Below are 6,357 nucleotides of genomic sequence, written 5' to 3' on the forward strand. Positions count from 1 at the left end.
AAAAAACAAAGAAAACTAACAACTTTAGCTTCTTTCTTAAGGGCCTTTATTTTAACTTTGTTTTGAAGTATCTTTTAGACCGTAAAAAAGCTTGGTCAAACGGTACCTAAATTCAGCTGGGAACACTATTTCACTTTCTTCTTCATAAGAGGTCCTTTTCTTCTCTCTTTTTTCATGGTTCTGAGGCCATGCATGACTTGAATTGACTGATTTTTATGGCTTGAGAGGTTCATTTTTCGACATTGTTTTAGTTTATGCTTCATCATAGGTGGTTTTCTTCTTTTTTTTTTTCATGATTCTGCATTTTAAGGGTTGTATTATTTGCTTTTTTTTTCCGATTATGTACCAGAGATTGATATGTTGCATGATTGTAGAAAAATCTTCATTTGATCTCATGTGTTTTGTTCTTCTTTTTGGGTTTGTTTTCAAAAAAGATGATTTTTTTTAGTTGAGGTTGTCATGTTTGCATGTTTGTTGCTGCGATCTTGTTTTTGCATTTGATGCATTTTTTTCATAGTCTATATAAATGCATGCATGTGGATTATAGTAGATGTCATGATGATTGAATTTTAGGTGATGGTAAAGTTGTGACACAATTGTTATTTTACCTTCTGACGATCCTGTTTTTGCATTTGATGCATTTTTTTCATGGTCTAAATAAATGCATACATGTGGATTATAGTAGATGTCATGATGATTGAATTTTATCTCATGGTAAGGTTTTGACACAATTGTTATATTAGTTTCTGGTACTATAGTTGAAAAAAATTGATGCATGTGGGTTATCATATTAGTATATCATGATTGATGTCATTATTTTGGTGATTCGAATTTGGGTGGTGCTAAAGATCTAATACAACTAATATTTTAACATGTGGCATTAAATTTCCAAGTTGATGATAAATAACCTTTATTAGTTGTTTGATTTTGTGAGTATTCCTAAAACTGTAACAATTTTCATATTTGGTTTATTCTTTCTTATATCATTGAGTTGTACGAAAGTTGATTGGTGTAAATTTGTTTTATATCATTCAGGTCCAGAAAGTTGATGATACAAAAATTTGTGCATTTAAGATCAGATTGATTTGATGTTACAAAAACTGATCACACAGAAATATGTTAGCTTCTTTCGATATCAGAATGAACAAAGGGAATAAAATTAAATGATGTATTGTTTTTTTTTGAAGAGGCTAAAATGAATTATATTACCACAACAAAAGGGCCTTCCTAGCACAAGATGTGCTTTAAATGATGTATTGTTGTATTTCTATATAGGGCTTTCAATGTCAAGGGATTATGACTACATTAATGATCTCAAAAATGCTTTAGACATTTGGCAAATAGTATTTAGAGTGCTTGATTCTTGGATTGTGACTGGTAGTAATGAGAACCAACATATGTGTTTTATCTTGGTTTTCGGGTGTGAAACATTGATTACGTTTGAACCTTTTAAACCGGTGATATCTCATTTTTTTCTTGGGAAGGGAAAAAATAAGCAAAACCCTTGAGAATCGAGGTCCGAGAGTTGTTTTCGCTACGGGAAGGTGTTAGGCACCCATAACGACTATAGTATCCTATAGGAACCGTCTTTAATTTCTACGCGCGCGCTTTATTTTTAAGTGCTATTTGAAAATGATATTTACACCTGAAAGTTTACTAAGTGAGGAATTGGAGGGAGAAGAATGTGTTTGAATTTTTGTTTTATTTGAATTGAAGGAATTTTGTTCCTTGCCTACGTACCCGTTTAAGGGATCAAATCCACCGTAGTTCTCGTCCAAAAATGTTTTTGTTTTTATTGGTTGATTTTAAGTTTGAAAATTGGAATTTGAAGAATAGAAAGAGGCCTCAAGGGCATGAGATTTGGAAAAAGGTGAGGTGGAATTAGTTGTTTTGCAAAATGTAGTCTAAGTATTATTAAAATTCTTTAAGATTTTGCTTAAGAAAATGAAAGGGGAAATTCAATGGGATTTTGATCCCAAGGTTTGTTAAGAAAATGATTTGAGTGAAGTTGTTCATATTTTTTAGAAAATTGATTTTTCTAAGTATAAAGCCTAAACATTCATCTAAACATACAATCCTAAACATACATCTAAACATGCATATTCTAGCTATATACCTAAAGTGATGTGTGTGCATGTGTCGGTGCTTGTGTCGGTGTACATTATTAGAGTCCATAGTCCATATTACATCCTTCACCTACATACACACTACTTCCTTGTGAGAACTTAACCCCACACCAATGAATTAAAAGCAATAGAAATGTAAAGAGATGAGATGAGAAAGTGGGATGGAGAGTATGCTCATGATGTATGAAACATGAAACACAAGAAAATGGTTAGTAGCACATGATAATATGAAGAAAAAATAAGGCAAGAAAAGTACTATAATAGGAGCATGGAATCTAACACAAAATAAACCAAGACAAGTGCAAAATATGATCAAAGATTCACCCAAGCATCACATAGCCCATAACTCTCATAGCCTTATACATTTTTAAAGGTATATATCCTGTTCTTAAAATGGGAATTAAAGCCATGTGATGAACCCTATATCTACAAGTGAACTTAGACATTTTTTTGCACTATTTATTTATAGACATAACTTGCAAGGCAAGTAACTACCCAAGATTCACACTCATGCAGCAAGATTATATACAAAGAATATCTAAAAAAAACAAGAATCACAAAACATGTGCCACAAACAAAGTATCAAGAGTTTGAAAAGAGATTAGACGATTTCTTTTTATAAAATTTTGTATAAAATCAAGAAATAAAAGCAAAAGAATGTACTAATATTTTCCAGTAAGATTTTCAGCAAGCAAATTGCATAAAAACATCACAAAATTGACAAGAGACATACACAAATTTTTATAGAATTTTCTAGACAAGTTTGAGCATGATCAGGGGTGTAAAAAGCCTAAACAGAGTGTAAAATAGCAAGGAACTAGCAAGGAAACGAAATCCAGCAATCACAGGCCCAAGCCCAAGGATTTGAGTTGGATCTGGGTGATCCAACTACTTCGTAGCCCTCAGATCAACCCAGCTCCTTCTCAAACCCTAAATCCAAGGGTTGAGAGTGCGTGGCACATGCTAAACATGGTAAGGTGCATGGAAACACGAAATCTTGGACGTACACATCATTGGAAAGCAGATCCAACGGTTAGAAAAGGAAGAGAAGACGGTTTGGGGCGTGAACCAGGTTGGTTCGGGTGAACCGGTCTGGTTCACTCCCTATAAAAGTTTAGGAGCCAGTTTATTTTCATTTCAAACCACTTTTTCTCTTTCTTCCCTTCTCATCTCTCTCGTTCTCTCTTCTCTCCGACATGCAACCCTAACGGCGCCATTGAACAGGAGGAAGGTGATGAACACCTTGCAAACCTTCTAGAACGACGGAATCGTCGTCTTCTCCGATGAGAACGACGGACTCCGTCCATTCCTTTTGCATATTCTTCGAAAATCAAGGTTTACTTGGTGTTCTCACCGTTCGTCAATTCGAAACCCTAATCTATATCATTTTTCATGCTGATTGCAAATTCACATATAATTTTACAAAATAAACGATGATTCATCGCAGATCTACGTTTTAGGGTTTCGAACTTCGAATCTTTTCAAGCTTTTCAGTTTTTCGAATGAACATGTCTTAGGACTTGTTGATCTATCTTGTTTCACCGTTTATTTTGATTGTGGATTCTTCGATGATGATTTGAACACAATAGTGAGAGGGATTCATATGCTTACCTGATTTTGAATGAAAATTCGAGTGAGAAGATGATGAAAACTTCCTCGGATTCTCCCTGAGCTTCTGGTAAGTGCCTCGACGTTGTTCGTCTTCTTCCTCTTTGGTTCACTTCGAATTCGATCCCTCTTCTACTCTTCCTCGATCTTCTTCCTGTGATCACCCTAGGGTTCAAATTGCAGGGAGAAGGCAACGATTCGATGATGAAGTCTTCGTCGAAGATATTCTGAGAATCGAAATAATTCTCAATCAATTGAGAAATTGAAACTGTTTGATTGGTTTTTTGTGGGATTTGTTATTGAAGTGTGTATTTGATGATGAATTTGGCACGAATTTTTGTTGAATTGTGTTGCTGGAAAACGGTTAGGGTTTTAGTTCTTGATGAATGTTCTTGAGGTTCATATGAGTTTGTGATTTTGATCCATTTTTCTGGGAAACGAAAAGATGGAATCTGTTTGTGAGTTGGCGCGTGATGAATGGTATTCTTCTGACACATGTGATGAGTTGGCTGGTATTTATAGGCCAGCTTGTAACTTCTGATCCAATAAGCCCTTGACACCTGTACTGGACTGATGACTTGGACTGAGATTTGGACATGGGCCTTTCTGCAATTTCAAAAACTAAAAGGACCAACCTGTAAATTTAAAAAAGACTAATCTGCACTTGTAAAAAAAAAAAAAATTCGAAATAATAAAAAAAAGACTTTAAAATAAAATTTGAAACTAAAAAGGACTTGGACGCAATTCTTGGAAATTTTAGGGCTAAAAATGAAAAAAAGAATAATAATAATAAAATTGAATTAAAAAAAATGGAATTTGAAATAAACGTAAAGTGAAACGATTAAAATTGACAAAACGGAATAAAATGAACCAATGGCTTAAATGAGGTACTTTAAAGTAACCTCTCTCTGCCGAAATTTCGTGTGAAATGACCAAAATGCCCCTGGGGCTAAAACGACTAAAAATGACTCAGATGCAAATTTTAAAATGGATTTTTAACAGAGAATTGAAGCAAAAGTTTATTTAAACCAATTTGAAAGACTCAGAGACAATTTTTAAGATTTGAACAGAGTTTTGACACTTGAAAAGACTAAAATGCCCCTAGGGGCAAAACTGACTCATAATGACTTCAAATGCAATTTTAAAATGATTTTTTAACAAGGGATTAAAGCAAGAGTTTATACAAGCGAATTAAAAGACTCAGAGACAATCTTTAGAATTTAAACAGGGTTTTAACACATGAAAAGACTAAAATGCCCCTAGGGGCTAAACTGACTCAAAAATGACTCAAATGATATTTTTGGAATGGATTTTGACATGAGATTGAAACAAAGACTTATTCAAACTATTTGAAAGGACTCAAACAATTTTTTAAAAGACTGAAAGAAATTTTGACATAGGAAATGACTAAAATGCCCTTTTATGTGAATTTTGCAAATAACATTGAAATAAAATGCAGAGAAAGATGTAATTTATCAGAGACAGTTCAAATGACTTGAAATGCAAGAAAAGAAGAATTGAACAAGTATTTTTAGGTCCAAAATTAGGGTATAACAATATGGATCTCATTATTTGTGATGCAAAGGTTAGAGGAGTTAGCTAAGTTTTGTTGTAATTTTCTTTATGATTTATCAATGTTGCTTATTAGTGAACATTTTGATTTATTTATGTTTTTTGGTTTCTTTCTCAAATTTAGGGTGATTGAGTTCATTTAATAGTTCGATATAGAGAATTGGAGCATTGAAAGGATTTGATCGAGGAAAACAAGACTTATACTTTGTATAATTGTCATGTGTTTAATAATGACATTGCATTTAAGCCCGTTGACCATCGTTTTAAGGTTGTTTTTGGTTCTGGTACAAAGGTGCAGAAGGATGACAGGTTAACTAACATTCCTACTCATGAATTTCGCTTTAAGTCATTTAAGGAAATTCAAGATGGAAAATTTAAAACTGACGTTTTATATGGTATAGTTATGTGCTTTAATTTATTTCAGTGTTTTCTCCGATTATAAGGTTCTTATAGATGTATTTTTTTTTTTAAGAAATCATCGGGCTTCTTCATGAGATTGTCAAGACAACGCCAATTGGAACTGGAAAGAAACCGTGTACGAACATTGTGTTGAGAGATGAAAGGTATCATTTTCTGATTTGTCAGCATCAGATGATAGGATTTTCTATAGGTTTGATAATGATCTGAAAGATGTCTTTCCTTATGTAGTGAAAATATGTTTGATGTAACACTATGGGAAAAATACTCTCTAGCTTTATCATGTACCGTCTATTTACCTTGAGTTCTTTGCTTCCATTTTGTAGACAATGGCAAGCCAAATATATGTAACAATTGGTCAGGTTCGAGGCTGCTCATCAACCTACACCATCCGGTTGTTGAGAAGTTTAAGACTTAGTTAGTTTGCATTATGATTTCACAATACAGTGTCAGAGTAACTTATTATTTCACAATCTGATTTGATTGTTATCTAACCATGTTTCTTGAATAGTTGTCGTGACCTTAACATTTCTCAAGCTCAGAGTCAAAGCTTCAGTCAGAACTTAAGTCAGGGATCAACTTCTTCTCAACGTACTTCGTACAACGATTTTTCCAATTTGTCTCAAGTTAGGCC

General features: G+C 33.5%; 1 pseudogene; it reads left to right on the forward strand.

Moving 5' to 3' along the window:
- The first annotated feature begins 1,283 nt into the window (after positions 1 to 1,283).
- LOC146906892 (uncharacterized) lies at positions 1,284 to 6,027 on the forward strand (annotated as a pseudogene).
- The last annotated feature ends 330 nt before the right edge of the window (positions 6,028 to 6,357 follow it).

Source organism: Medicago sativa, chromosome 7 (genome assembly GCF_051527215.1).
Source record: "Medicago sativa cultivar Bolivia chromosome 7, Bolivia_mono, whole genome shotgun sequence".
Taxonomy (NCBI): Eukaryota; Viridiplantae; Streptophyta; class Magnoliopsida; order Fabales; family Fabaceae; genus Medicago; species Medicago sativa.